This window comes from Dermacentor silvarum, chromosome 6, assembly GCF_013339745.2.
Source record: "Dermacentor silvarum isolate Dsil-2018 chromosome 6, BIME_Dsil_1.4, whole genome shotgun sequence".
Classification (NCBI taxonomy): Eukaryota; Metazoa; Arthropoda; class Arachnida; order Ixodida; family Ixodidae; genus Dermacentor; species Dermacentor silvarum.
Window position 1 is genome coordinate 153,237,646 of NC_051159.1, and position 12,889 is coordinate 153,250,534.

The following is a 12,889-nucleotide window of genomic DNA, read 5'->3' on the forward strand; positions in this document are numbered from 1 at the left end:
ATTCGGCGTGCACTAGACATAAGTTACATGCACGCAGGCAGGAATACGGCTGACGCGTGCCAGGATTCAAATCCGCGACCCTATAGCTCAGCAGCGCAAAGACAGTTACCGCTACGGCTATACCCAACAAACGGTACCGTGTGGATACACGAAACGAATTTGCCCATCATGAAGTGTCAGTCAAGAGACACAGCGCACGGCGGTAGACGCGCAGTGATTATGTCGTTTTAACGTCCCAAAATTGCACAGCGGGCTATGAGAGATGCCGTGGTAGGGGCTTCGTGGGTGAAGCACAGTGGCGACACTAGTACTCAGTCTGTTGCGTGCATCTGCGCTAATGTTCACGGAGCTCTGGAAGCGCGCAAAAGCGGAATTTCTTAATATAACCGCCACACACAGGGTTCATTTACAGCGCACGCAAGGAGCACCGATGCTGCTGCTCCTCGGGTGTGCTGTGATGTTTTCGTAAGCGATTCGTTAAACTAATTAGCTAGAGTGCGGCGTAAGTACTTTACACACACAATGTAGCTTGAAAACTAACGCCGACGTAGTGTCTAACGTGCCAGCACGTGAGTAGCAGATACCTCTAAAGCTGGCTTCCCCGCAACAGGACTACTTATGAGGAGAAGCCCGCTTCTACAACTATTTTACGTTAAACAATATGCTACAAGTGCTTGCGTAACCAATGACGTTACCATGGCGTCACTATCGATAACGAAACAAGATCATCACCGGCACGAGTCCTAGATTCTGAGGCAGGCGCGCAACAGACTGCACCATCAGGACGTCTGGTACCTGCGTGTGCTAGAAGGATCGGTGTCTGCCGTCGCAAGCTGAATGCTGATGACTGCATGCAGCGTCGAACCGCAGGGGAGTGGTGTAACAAATGAAATGTGCCATAGACATGGCCGATAGCGCGAACGCATTTGACGTAGCGAGTATAGGCGACTCCGTGGATAGCCAGGAGTACAATGGTGGGAATATACGCTCAATGCACGTATATCCAAAGCGATCTAAAGGTTGTTAAAGATCAACCAACTGCAGCCGGAAGCTAAAGGAGGAGATTATAGAATGGATCCTTCTATAGCCCGTGTCTTAAGCGCTGTTTTTCTACCATGCATGCATACCAACGAGCTCCGCCTTCAAACCCGCTTAAGTTTCAAAACGAAATGCTGCGGCATGGCGCATGAGGTTTCGAAAGGTTGTCGGCTGATGGTTGCGCTAACAATCTTTCTCCTGCAGGTCAAATTTTGCGCCTCGTCATATAGCAATAGAGCTGTGAGAGGATATTACCAAGAGTGGGACACAGTTTCTTGGCAAACTCACAGCACTGTTGTGACCGAGCGGTCGTGCTCGGAGCTTCACCCTTCTTTGAATACCAAGGGGAGAATGACGAAGAAAGAAATCTACACCATGACGGCGACAATAAAAGGACAGCTCCCGAATACGGCGCGTCGTCTTCAACCGTTACTGGACAGCGACAGCAGGCATCTTAACCACCCATAAGCGACAAACACCGTCCGGACCACCCGGGGCCGTCACGCTTTACGCACCGGCGAGCTCGACTCCAGCTCCGTGCGACCGCACACGAAATAGACTCAGATGATCGGGCGCGCAGCGGCGGTGCTCCTTGCCTGCTTGCTTGCTCAAGTGGGCCTGGAATCAACGTTTGCGAAGGACGGCTTTCTGGTAACATCCAAGGTCCACGAACCATTAGGTAAACGCGTATACGCTGCCAACTGTACTTAACCCTGAAAATCCGCTCCTTGCTAGACCAGGCCCTCAGCCGATAAGGTGCATACGAATAAAAAATTACAAGCGCTAATAAATGAATAAATGAAGTCAGTATATGACGCAATGAGTTACTGGTATCACTACTACAGTACGCGAGGCGTGAAAGAAACCGACAAATCTACGTGAATGCCCACGCACACATGATCACGAAAACAGCCTGGTGCGCACAGGAATGGGCGCACATTCACAGGAACTAAATCCGCCCCTCTCTAGGTCAGTAGATACATTATATATATACAGAAGTTACCTCACTCCCACAAGTACCACCAAACTTGTGAAAAACGTAAAAGAAGAAAACGAAAGTGAATGAAAGCGCTGGCAATCCGGTGTTCCATGAATAGTGTCGCCAGCGAAAGGCGCGGTCTGAGCAACCCACATTTTACACAACTCGCGCCGAGCGTTTCTTTTTGCTAGATGAATCCGCGGACTATACCTGGCGCAATATTCCTCGACCGGTAACTATCGCCGCCATTTTAGCGGTAAGCACGCAGTTGCGAGTTATTTCTTCTTACCTCACTTGGGTGCTGGCAGACCATTACGAAAACATGTACAATCCGCGCACCGTGCAAGCATAAAATTTTGCAAGAACGCGCGCGTGTACCACTCCCGGATGGACTTGTGCTTTTCGCGAGCGGCGTCGCAACACATTTGCGAACTATGCTATACCCGGAGACGAGGCGACGGCACCCGTATATGTGTGTGTAAATAAGCGGGTCAAGGCCTCGCCTTACGCCCGAACGCGTTCGTGCATGAAGAGTCGGCTGAAAGCGGCGCTATAGGGTAAACCGGTCGTCACGCAATCTGAATGGGCCGTATACAGCAAGGAACACGAAGCATCGCTCACCCTCTTCAGGACCGAGCTCGTGCGCGCAAAGATATAATTACTTTTCAAACGGCGGGATACAGAAGTACAGCTACAAGGCAAGCGTATGCAATGCCCGTCGGAAAGGCGAGCACGGACGGCTCTGTAAAAAGCTCCTGGTTATCATCACAATCAGCGAAGAGACATTCATCTTCAGCATCTTCATATATGCTTTCATCGCTGTCGGCTCAAGAGCAACCAACTTTCCGGAAGAATGCCATCTGCTTCGTAACGATGAGCAGATTTCGCGCGTCCACTGCCTTCCCATATTTCCGTATCGTCCCATAGTCCGTATAGCTCCGCTTCAACATCGGGGCAGGAGTGCACACGACCTGCGGGGGCAGTCCGTGTGCACAAGCGCGCTCGCGAGTAAGCGTGCGTGTCTGTGTGTCGCCGCTTCATTAGCGGCATCCCCGCACAAGCCGCACGGCTGCCAGGCCGGGCAGCGTGCACCCACGTACTGTACGTGCACCGCGAAGGAGCGCCGCGAGCGCACATTCAAACAGGAGGAAGAAGAAGGACGCTCGACCTGCAAAAACCCACGCCCGGATCCGTGCAGCCGCCTCACCAGCAGCAGCAGCGGCGGCGGCTGCTTCCGCGCATAGAGGAGGATCGCTGGCGCCACCGCACTTCTTTGTCGTGTGTGCACGGCCCTCCTCATATATTGAGCGCACACGCTGGCGCCACGGGATTACGCTTATAGTATAGCCGAATCAAAAGAGGCAGGTCCGGAAAGAAAAAAATCCGTTCCCGTATCGTGTTTCACCACACACACACACACACACACACACACACACACACACACACACACACACACACACACACACACACACACACACACACACAGCCAATAGCGCGCGGCAACTCGTGTGCGACGAACAGCTGCTGCTTCTCCTCATGGAAGCCAAGACTGTGGGTGAAACCATTCGTCCATGATGGAAGGACATCAAATCGTAACGGCTCTTGCGCGCCGACTAGCCGTCGCAAACATCCGAGATGACTGCCTCTTGGTTCCGTGCTGTCAAGATCTAAGCAGCAACTATTTACGAGCCCTGCTTGCCATCATTCTTAGTCATACCCGCAATGGCGAAATCGACGCACTATACAAACAATAGTTAGCAACATCCAATAAGGGAATATGCAGCTGCTAAGCGCTGGCTAGCTCCTGTCATGGCTAGAGATGCAAAATTTCCGAAAATTTTGAGCAATCGGAAAAAAAAGTTTTTTTTTCACGTTCTTTCCGAAATTTTGGAAAAAATGGAAAAGAACAAAGTTTCTTGAGCATACGGTCAATAGTTTATTGCGAAATGTCAAAAGCCATAACTCTGATTATGTAAATAACAGAAGTGAAATGCTTTCTGCCTTTTCACAAACGAATGCAGGGTTTAACAAATCGAAGACAAGCCAGATGCATCACCGCGAACGCGTTCAGTTCTCTGTGGACGGGTGCGGCTTCTTAGAATTGTTACGGTAGTTAGAACAAAGAACATTGAAATGTCTCTTCTGTGGCTATTTCGTCGTGGCTTCGACTATGGAAAGATGGATCAAGATGTCTCCCCGACCGTGAAGTGCATCCACGCGTCGGAAATTGGCCGTACCATTGCAGAATCTGCTTCCACACGGCTTCACATGCGGACTTCCGCCACAGGTTGCACAAGTGCACGAGGGAAAGTAAAGTCAAAATTGAACAATAACGGGCACCAAAACATGAGACACCGCAGCCGAATGACGAAGCCACGCTGACGCTGACATTATGTGATATCGATGGCGAGTGGTCAGCCGTCGTTTGCTGTTTCGGTATCATGTGCGATGTTTCGGTTTCGCGTTCTGCGTTTCCCTTTCACGTTCAACGCTGGGTGTTGCCCAAGTTTTATTTCTGTACGTTTTTCCCTGCGGAAATTTTGGCCAATTTTTGCCAACTGCGCCGAAAAAAAAACGAAAAAAAAAAACCTGTTTTTTTTTCCCGGAATTTTCCCGTTTTTTTCCGCACTTCGCATCTCTAGTCATGGCCCATTGCATTCGTTTAATATACTTCGAGTACCATCCGTCCTCAGCGCTTTATTCAGTGCATCTTTCTTTCTCGGCGTCATTCTATGCGCTGCACGTAAGACCAGCAGCAAATACGCAAAACGTGCGACATACCGGCGACACAAAACCGCATCGGGCGACTAGCTATTACAAAACAGACCATACAGAAAGAAAAACGCAGCATCGCGTAAATGCGGCGCTGCAAACCACCGCGTGCTAGTGTTCTCGCGCCTGGCCGTCAGATTACAGGCCTCCGCGGTCATTACAGATTGACATAAGGCCCCCATTTGCGAGCGTCTCCGATTCGGTCGCGGCATTTCTCCCCGAGCCATTGTTCAATCCTCGGCCGACGATGAAACGCGACGCCCACTCGTTAAGTGTTCTCTCGCGCGCGTGCGTACGCAAATGTATCGCGCTCGGCATCGTTCTCCCTCAATGGCTGGCTCAGTGCCAGCCGCGTGTCATCGGCTTTGTCGCGCCGTTGTATTTTATTTCCCTGCACGGGCAGCGAACCGTCGGACTCCCGGCACACAAAGTTCACCGCATATAAAAACATGCTTGAAAAAAATGGTAAGAGGGATGGGGGAAGCTGACCATGCTATACCCTTCTCCGCTTCGCATCTCTGCTCCTCTCCGGTCCTCAGGAGACAACGTCCCACGGAAACGCGTTTCAGCTCCTATGCAAAGCGGCGCGCGAGCGCATTCAGCCCTATATAGCGACGACCCGAGGAAGATGAGATGTGCTGCGCGCGAAGCGTAAGCACGACACAAAGATGGACGGCTGATGGCCGCCCCCCACTTCGCTAAGTGAACGCGCCGCTCCTGCTGTCCGCGCCCCTTCGCGCCAACAAATAAAGGGGGCCAGCATTGCGGATACGTGCCATCAGTGAGCATACCCTCTCCTCCCCACTCTTAGATTTTAGGCTTGCGCGACCATTAACGCCCGCAGAGTATAAGCTAAGTCGCCGTGATGGCTCCCAAGCGTCAACATACGGGCCCAGCCACCACACCAACGAAACGGGGTGGAATGCAAATTCATCGCTGCATCGGGATTCCCGTAGCGTGTTGTCTGAGTGTTAACAGCTGATTATACAAGCACGCTGTAGAGCTCTCGCAGGAATTGAATGACGACTACATCATCCTGTGTGTGTGCTATCTGCAGTAAGCGTAGCGCAGCTTTCTGTAGTAAAACGTATACTGTGTAGCATATCGCTGCGACAGGTATTAGGCACGCAATTAACGATATCAATTTTAACCTCCAGACGTTCGGGCAGCGGCATGTGACAGCTCAGTAAGCGCATAGCCGCCATCGTTCCCCGTTCACTCGGGAATGTATCGGCAGTACCCGTGGTTTCCCACGCTTCCGTTACTACGCCAATAGGCCAACTGTCGGGTTTCGGTATCTATTTGAATCGATTTGTCGGGTAGACCGCCGCGGACAGGAGGCGTTATGTAAACGAAGATTTCATTACAAAACTATGGACACAAACCATACAACCTGCGTGTTGGCTCCACCCTAGCAAATTGCCGATCAAGCGACACCGATTGCACTTCCTACGTTTGACGAGATGTTCATGAAAAAAAAAAAAAAAAGTTCCCTGTCAGTTCTTTCTTAGCGCCTGAAAAAAGGTATAGACCACCACAATTTTCAAACACGCGCTCTGCACCTTTTGCCAAAAATAAACCGGGACTGCGTTAACACGCAACTACATGAGAGCTATACGCCACCCACGTCGCATCGATAACCTGAAACCCGGTTTTAAAGTTGAAAAAAGCGTCTCAATACGGCGGCCGCAAACCAACGAATAAAGGAGTGCGAAGAACCAGCGCACAGTCAAGGCATTTGATTCTCGTCTCCCCACAGCCGCTTCTGTTCGCACTCCCGCCAGCGCGCGGCCTGCGCGCGCAGTTTTCTTCCTTCATCACCCAACAGCGTGGGAAAGGACGAGGCGCCAAGCTCCACGTTATCGCGCGCCTGAAAGGCGCACGCAGCGCAAGGTGCTTTACCAGGCACTAATAGCGTTTCACACGCGTGGCGTTGATATCGCGCATGCGTATACGCTAAACTGAACGCACGCTGACCTTCCACGCGCAGACAGTAGAGCAAAGCCGACGACGACGATGATCTTGACCCCCTCGGACACGGCTTTGATCCCGGCGGCAGAGGAACCAGCAAACAAAGAGCGCACGATGACCCCGCGCGAATGTAGTATACTATATACACGGCGCGTTCGAGGTGACCGACAAGTCCGCAAGAAGGGAGAGAGGCACGGCCTCCTGACCGCCCGATGATGGGCCCGGAAGCCGCGCTCGCTCCAGAGAGAGATTCGACCACGGCAGCGTCATCACCCTCGGCCACCCCGTAATCTGCTCCGCCGATCGGCGAAGGAGACGACGGGGGAAGGTTGAAGCGTATCATGCACGCCACAGCTATACGCACGAGCACCGATTGCCGGCAACAGCGCGAAGGCGCGCATTTAGGCGGCACCCTTCTCTCGCAGGATGCAGAGCCGATCTTAGCGTAGCAATGCCGATCCAGGAATGAGCGCCAAAGAAAACGGAGAGAATAGAAGCACGAACGCAAGGGCGAAGGAGGCAACCCGTTCCGCGGCCTCGCGATGAACCGAGCACCCACTGCCCGCCCGGCGCGAGAGCGTTCTCTCGCGCAGAAGCGCTGCAAACGGAGATGGTATCGCGGATATCCGAGCACATAAGCGTACACAGATACACAGGGAGAATAATAAAGGGCGCCCCGTCATTGCTTCTTCCCTTTCTGGAACGTGTAATCACGCGTATAAACACACACACACACACACACACACACACACACACACACACACACACACACACACACACACACACACACACACACACACACGGGCGTTGCACAAGGGGCGCTTCGACGTGCCGTGAGCGCGGACCCAAAAAAAGCCGGTCACAGAGGCGGAGCAGCCAACAGAATGCGGGCTATAGATGTGAGCGCGGATTCGCTGCGGCTGAACTGCACACACACTGGTGACCGCGCATATGCCCGGCCAGGCGAGCGAGACCAATACACTGAACAGTGCACAGGACACACATCCGTGTGTCCGGCCGAAAGGGATCGTGTTAGCTGATCGGGCATTCATGGCCTGCACAACCCGCCAAAACAGCGATAGCTGACCGACGACAATACAGCCGCTTGTTTATTACATCTGCAACCATCGTCCGGGCCCTACCACACGCGCGAAGCCACGAAGTGGCGCGCGGTAACGCTCAACACACTTGCTCTAGAAGTCAATATGCAGCGCGGTAAGCGACCCAACGCAGTCGGGTCGACGCGGTCGTGGATTATCCCCGCACCGACCCCGCTTCCAACTCGACACCGGCGCTCGTGCGGGCAGCAAGAGAAGCCACGTGACCTCGGCAGCGTCACCGCAACGCCGGCGCCGACATGAACCCCGTCTCTCTGCACCAGCGGCGCACCTTGCCGCAGAGGCGCATGACCAATGCGCTGTCTAATAGGGAGCCCATCCTCAACCCCACCGTTATGGCGGGGGCGCGCGAGGACCCCGTTGTCCTGAGCGATGCGAAGAAGGAACGCGTCTCCTCGGCGCCAGCCGGCTGAGTCAGTCGGGCCCCTCGGGGCGCGCATGCACAGAATGGTGCTGCCCCGCGAACAAGCGGCGGCGTCTTCGCATAACGGCGGGCGCCGGAGGTGCCCACGTGGTCGTTCGAAACCGCCCAGAGGCACGCCGCGTGCCTGCCCGACAGCGCATTATACGCGCCGTCGTTACGCCGAGAATGCGCGGTGATTGCTTACCGAGACGCAGGTGAAGCAACGGCGGCCCCGGGGTTAACAATACGGGGCGCCGAGATTTACGTTCAGGAGCAGCACGGCTGCACTTGCGGAGGTGCCCTCATGCGCAGCTGGGACAAAAGGTAGCGGCGATATACAAACCAAATTTTGCGCATCGAAGAATAAAACAGAACCGAGGGAACGCCGTCATTCTTATAAGAGCAGTCGGAGGTGAAGGGAACTCAGCGAGGATGTATTACGGCTTGAAGAAAGGCGCACAGTTAAGTGATTTACTACCATTAGAAAGAAGTAGAACACGGAAGATACATTTGAAAGGCGTACTGATAAATATCAGGTAATGCCGGTTACTCAAGCATGGGGAAATAATGGGGCTGATTGGAGACACATCGCGCGTGTTCCGTTCACGTTGAGTCAAAGCCAAAACGCTGCAGCTGGCGCCTGCCAATCAAGAGCGCAAATCATGCGAATAATGCGCATGTCTATACGTCGTGTGTTCCTTTGCGTCAAAACTGCTCAGCCTCGAGCAATGCCTTGGGGCGCAGCCCCGGGCGCTTTGGCTCTACGCAGCGGTTATACCAGCGCGTAAGAAACTTCGACACAGGACACGCAGCACCTGTGTTCGTATCACCGCGTTATTCTGTCCAATGTCTTATACGAGCTGGTTCAACCGTAATTGTAGAGTGTCAGAGCCTGCCACTACAGTTGCAGATAGTTGTGAAACGAAGCGTATGGACAGGTCTAAACCTCAGTTTTACTGAGATTTACAGACAAACGTAATGTTTAATTGTAACATCAGTGCGATGTAAGTAAGCATCACAATGGTGTTTGTTCAAAAACAAAACACAAAAACAAAACATGCGTAGTGCAGGTAAAAAGAGCAGGTGACTAAGCTGATACTTCTCTGCTGCCTTGGACAACAATTATTAAGAAGCTTTAGAAAGTTAATAATGTCGGCTTTTGAGACAATTAACGGCTTAATGACCTAATCTGGAACGCGTATGTTCCGAATGTTTCATCGGCTAACAAAACACTGGGATTTCTAAAACGTCAACTTCGCTTCGCTCCATTGTATGTAAAACTGTTAGCCTATAAATCACTAGTAAGAACGAAACATGAATACGCATCTTCCATTTGCAATCCGCATCCAGCATATCTCGCCAAAGCCATCCCATGGTGTTAAACAAGGCCACATGTATTTATTTTCATCATTTGATAACGGTTGTGACGATAGCTTTGCGATTACTGTGATATACACTGACTGGTTCGGTTACAAGCCTCGACAGATTCTTGGCCAAAGTTAAGATGTATACACGACCGTTGGTGAGTAGTTGAGTGACTTGGATTGGTGCCGCACTTCAAACCAAGCTCTTCTAGAGCACTAACTGAGTGAACCATTTCCTGTCTGGTTTCGAAATGTCCACATTGAAGACTCCAACAATGATCACAGGGGTAGTGCCATCACGGCTAACCTATGCAAAGTGCGTGGTCATGAACTTCTCGATATCACACTTGGGTGTGCCTGGAGATGCATACACAATGTACACCACGATTCCGTCTCGTTTGTACGGCACAGACAGTCCCGCAGTCGCTGGCATTGTCCTGTTGAGAGTCAAGGGTGTACGGTTGTACATACATTTTGTCCTTTGCGTATATGGCAATGCTTCCTGCTCGTGAGTCCATGTGCTGCTCAAAAACGATTCCAGTATAGGTACCCATCGACTTGAAACAATGCATCCTGATTTATTTATTTCATTTATTATTATTATTATTATTATTATATTATTATTATTATTATTATTATTATTATTATTATTAGGAGGGGGGTGTTGAAGCCTGCTTCACCTCCACCGCGGGTCGGCCCGGTATTGCGCTACCTTTGGGATCGGCCCATATTTTTGCCCACGGATACGACAAATTCATTGGGGGGTAGGGGTATACGGCTTCACTGTAAAACTTCCGTATCGCTTCTATCCTTTCGTCGCCGCATTTCCACCCTCTCCCTCTCGCAAAGGTTCTACCAGTCGACGGTTAATCACCCACTGTACATTGTCCCTCCATCGTGCCGGTCACAACGCATTGGCCGTCCCCTGCAAGTAGCACAACCACATTTACGGACAAATACATTTCCAGCCTCGTTTTCCTACCAAGCACCTAAAAACTGGAATTACCTTCCTCGTCAAGTCGCTGCCGTCACAATTTGTTGCAAGATGCGCCAACTCTTTATATAACGATTTCTTAGTGTTGTAACACTAGTTTGTATATGTTGTATATCCACCCCTTATGTAATACCCTTGGTATTGAAGTAAATAAAATGAAACGGCGCTCTTTATTTCGCTTGCGTCACAGCTGCCATCACACAAACTTCAGAGTGAGAACATGCTGTGCTTGCGTTGCGGTGGCAGCGCCGCGTGGTGTCACGCCCTGAAGATTCTCGGCTGCGTGGAAGTTTAAAATCATATGGAAGACAAGTACAAACTTATGAAGCCTTAATTTTACGCTATCAGTCTCGTGTTCCAGCTGTTATCGCGCAACACTTCGCATGTGAACTTGCAACGGCGGCTTTGTGTGGCAGAACCGTGTGTCAAACGGTACGAATCACCGAAAGCCGTATCATGGGACGGCGCTCGATGGGCACGGACAGCGGATAAGTTGGACAGCAACGCGCATCAATGTTGTCGGCAGAGAAATGGCGAACAGAGGAGAAAATGCACTCCTATCAAACATATTGATTGAATATCATCGACGCTGCACTGGAGGCCGCCTCCATCCACGGGACCGAAGTCAGCTCTAGCGCATAAGCGATTAGGTGTAGCCATACCCCCGCTACTCTTTCCAAAATTTTTGGAAATAAAAGTTGTACTCTTCCTCCCGTGGGTAGGAAACGATGGTACCGCCACGCCCTGCCCCTTGTGTGTTTTCGTCGCTGTGACAACATGTGCTGCCGTGTCCGACGGCAGCACATGTGTTCGTTTCGGCGAACGCGAATGAGAGTTCGGATAGAATTGCTCCGAAGCAGCGTGCTGTGAAGCCTGCGAGATCATTGCACGCTATACAGCCACGTGAAACAATAGTCGAAACTATATATAGCGCCGCCGCTGCAAAGGAACGTGACACAGCACGCGGCCAGGACGCTGCTGTGCCAAATGTGTCGCACAGTTCAGCGCGTCTAGTGGGTCATTTTCGAAGCACGTGATTAAGGAGAGCTGGACACAGATCGATTGCGGAAAGGGGTCAAGCCGCGAGCGACTCGTTTGCAGATGAAAGGAAAGCGCATGCTCGCTGCCATTACAATCATCGCACGCAGTGAGAAAAACCACCGAAAAACAACTTATGAGCGCGCGCAAGAAAGAAAGAAAGAAAGAAAGAAAGAAAGAAAGAAAGAAAGAAAGAAAGAAAGAAAGAAAGAAAGAAAGAAAGGGGAACAATCGGAAGCGCAAAGCGTAGCGTTTCTGTACAAGAGAACGAATGCCTCTATAGGAGGGAGAAATTCGAGATTACACGAGCAAAACGACCAAGAGAAAAATAAAAACGGTTGAGGATCACCAGCGATAACGACCCATCACACGGTACGTCGTGGAATAGAACCGAATAAAAACGGTTAAAAAAACGCCGCAGTCGCAATTCGGAAATGAGCTTTCCATGATACACGCCCCAGACGCCCGAGCCGGAAGTGGGAAAGCGGCAATGAAAGAAGACAGTGCCCCAGTTTCCTGTACGAGAAACTACAAAGAACACGCTTCATATATATAGAATGCAGGCAGCGAGAACGTGAGGGCGCGTAAGTGGAGAGGGTAACAATGCAGGCTGCGCGAGGAGGCATCGATCCTCGCAGGCTTTAGAAGTCGGGAGCTTACTCTCGCTCGCTCCCGCCACCGTTCACTGCACTGCTCCCCTTTCTACCTCCGGCGTCCCGGGGAAGTCGGCTCTGCCGCACAGCAGCGCTGCAATGCAGCGATGCAGAGCCGCCCACGCTGTCGACCGGTACCGCGACAGACGGGAGAAAGCAGTCCTGCAGCATTGGCAATGCGCACGGGTCTCGCGTCATTTTTAACGCGACAGCGTTAAGGGCCCCGTGTCTTAGAAAATCCGGCGTCAATTATAGAAAGGCGTTGATTTCTCAAATTTTAAAGACGATAGTCTTTCTTGGGGAACTTAAACGCTGAAAATTTGGTCTGTCTGTCTGTCTGTCTGTCTGTCTGTCTGTCTGTCTGTCACCCGATCAGCCACCCGGCCAAAGTTGGACCACTTGCTACCGCCCACACTACTTAACTGGTACGGCTGTTCATACTTGTGAACGTTATCGATCACAAAGTAATATTACGCATATCTGAGGCGCAACATCACTAGGTAAGTATTAGGAGGTGTGTTCCTTTAATAGAAAATACATAGATACGTAACTCTAAAGA

The 12,889-nt window shown here is 51.4% G+C and overlaps 1 protein-coding gene and 1 pseudogene across 9 annotated transcripts in view; one reads left to right on the forward strand and one right to left on the reverse strand.

Moving 5' to 3' along the window:
- LOC119456263 (CLIP-associating protein 1) overlaps positions 1-12,889 on the reverse strand; it is a 215,005-nt gene that overhangs the window by 66,145 nt on the left and 135,971 nt on the right. The window lies entirely within an intron of this gene.
- On the forward strand, positions 10,242-10,379 carry LOC119457136 (U2 spliceosomal RNA; annotated as a pseudogene).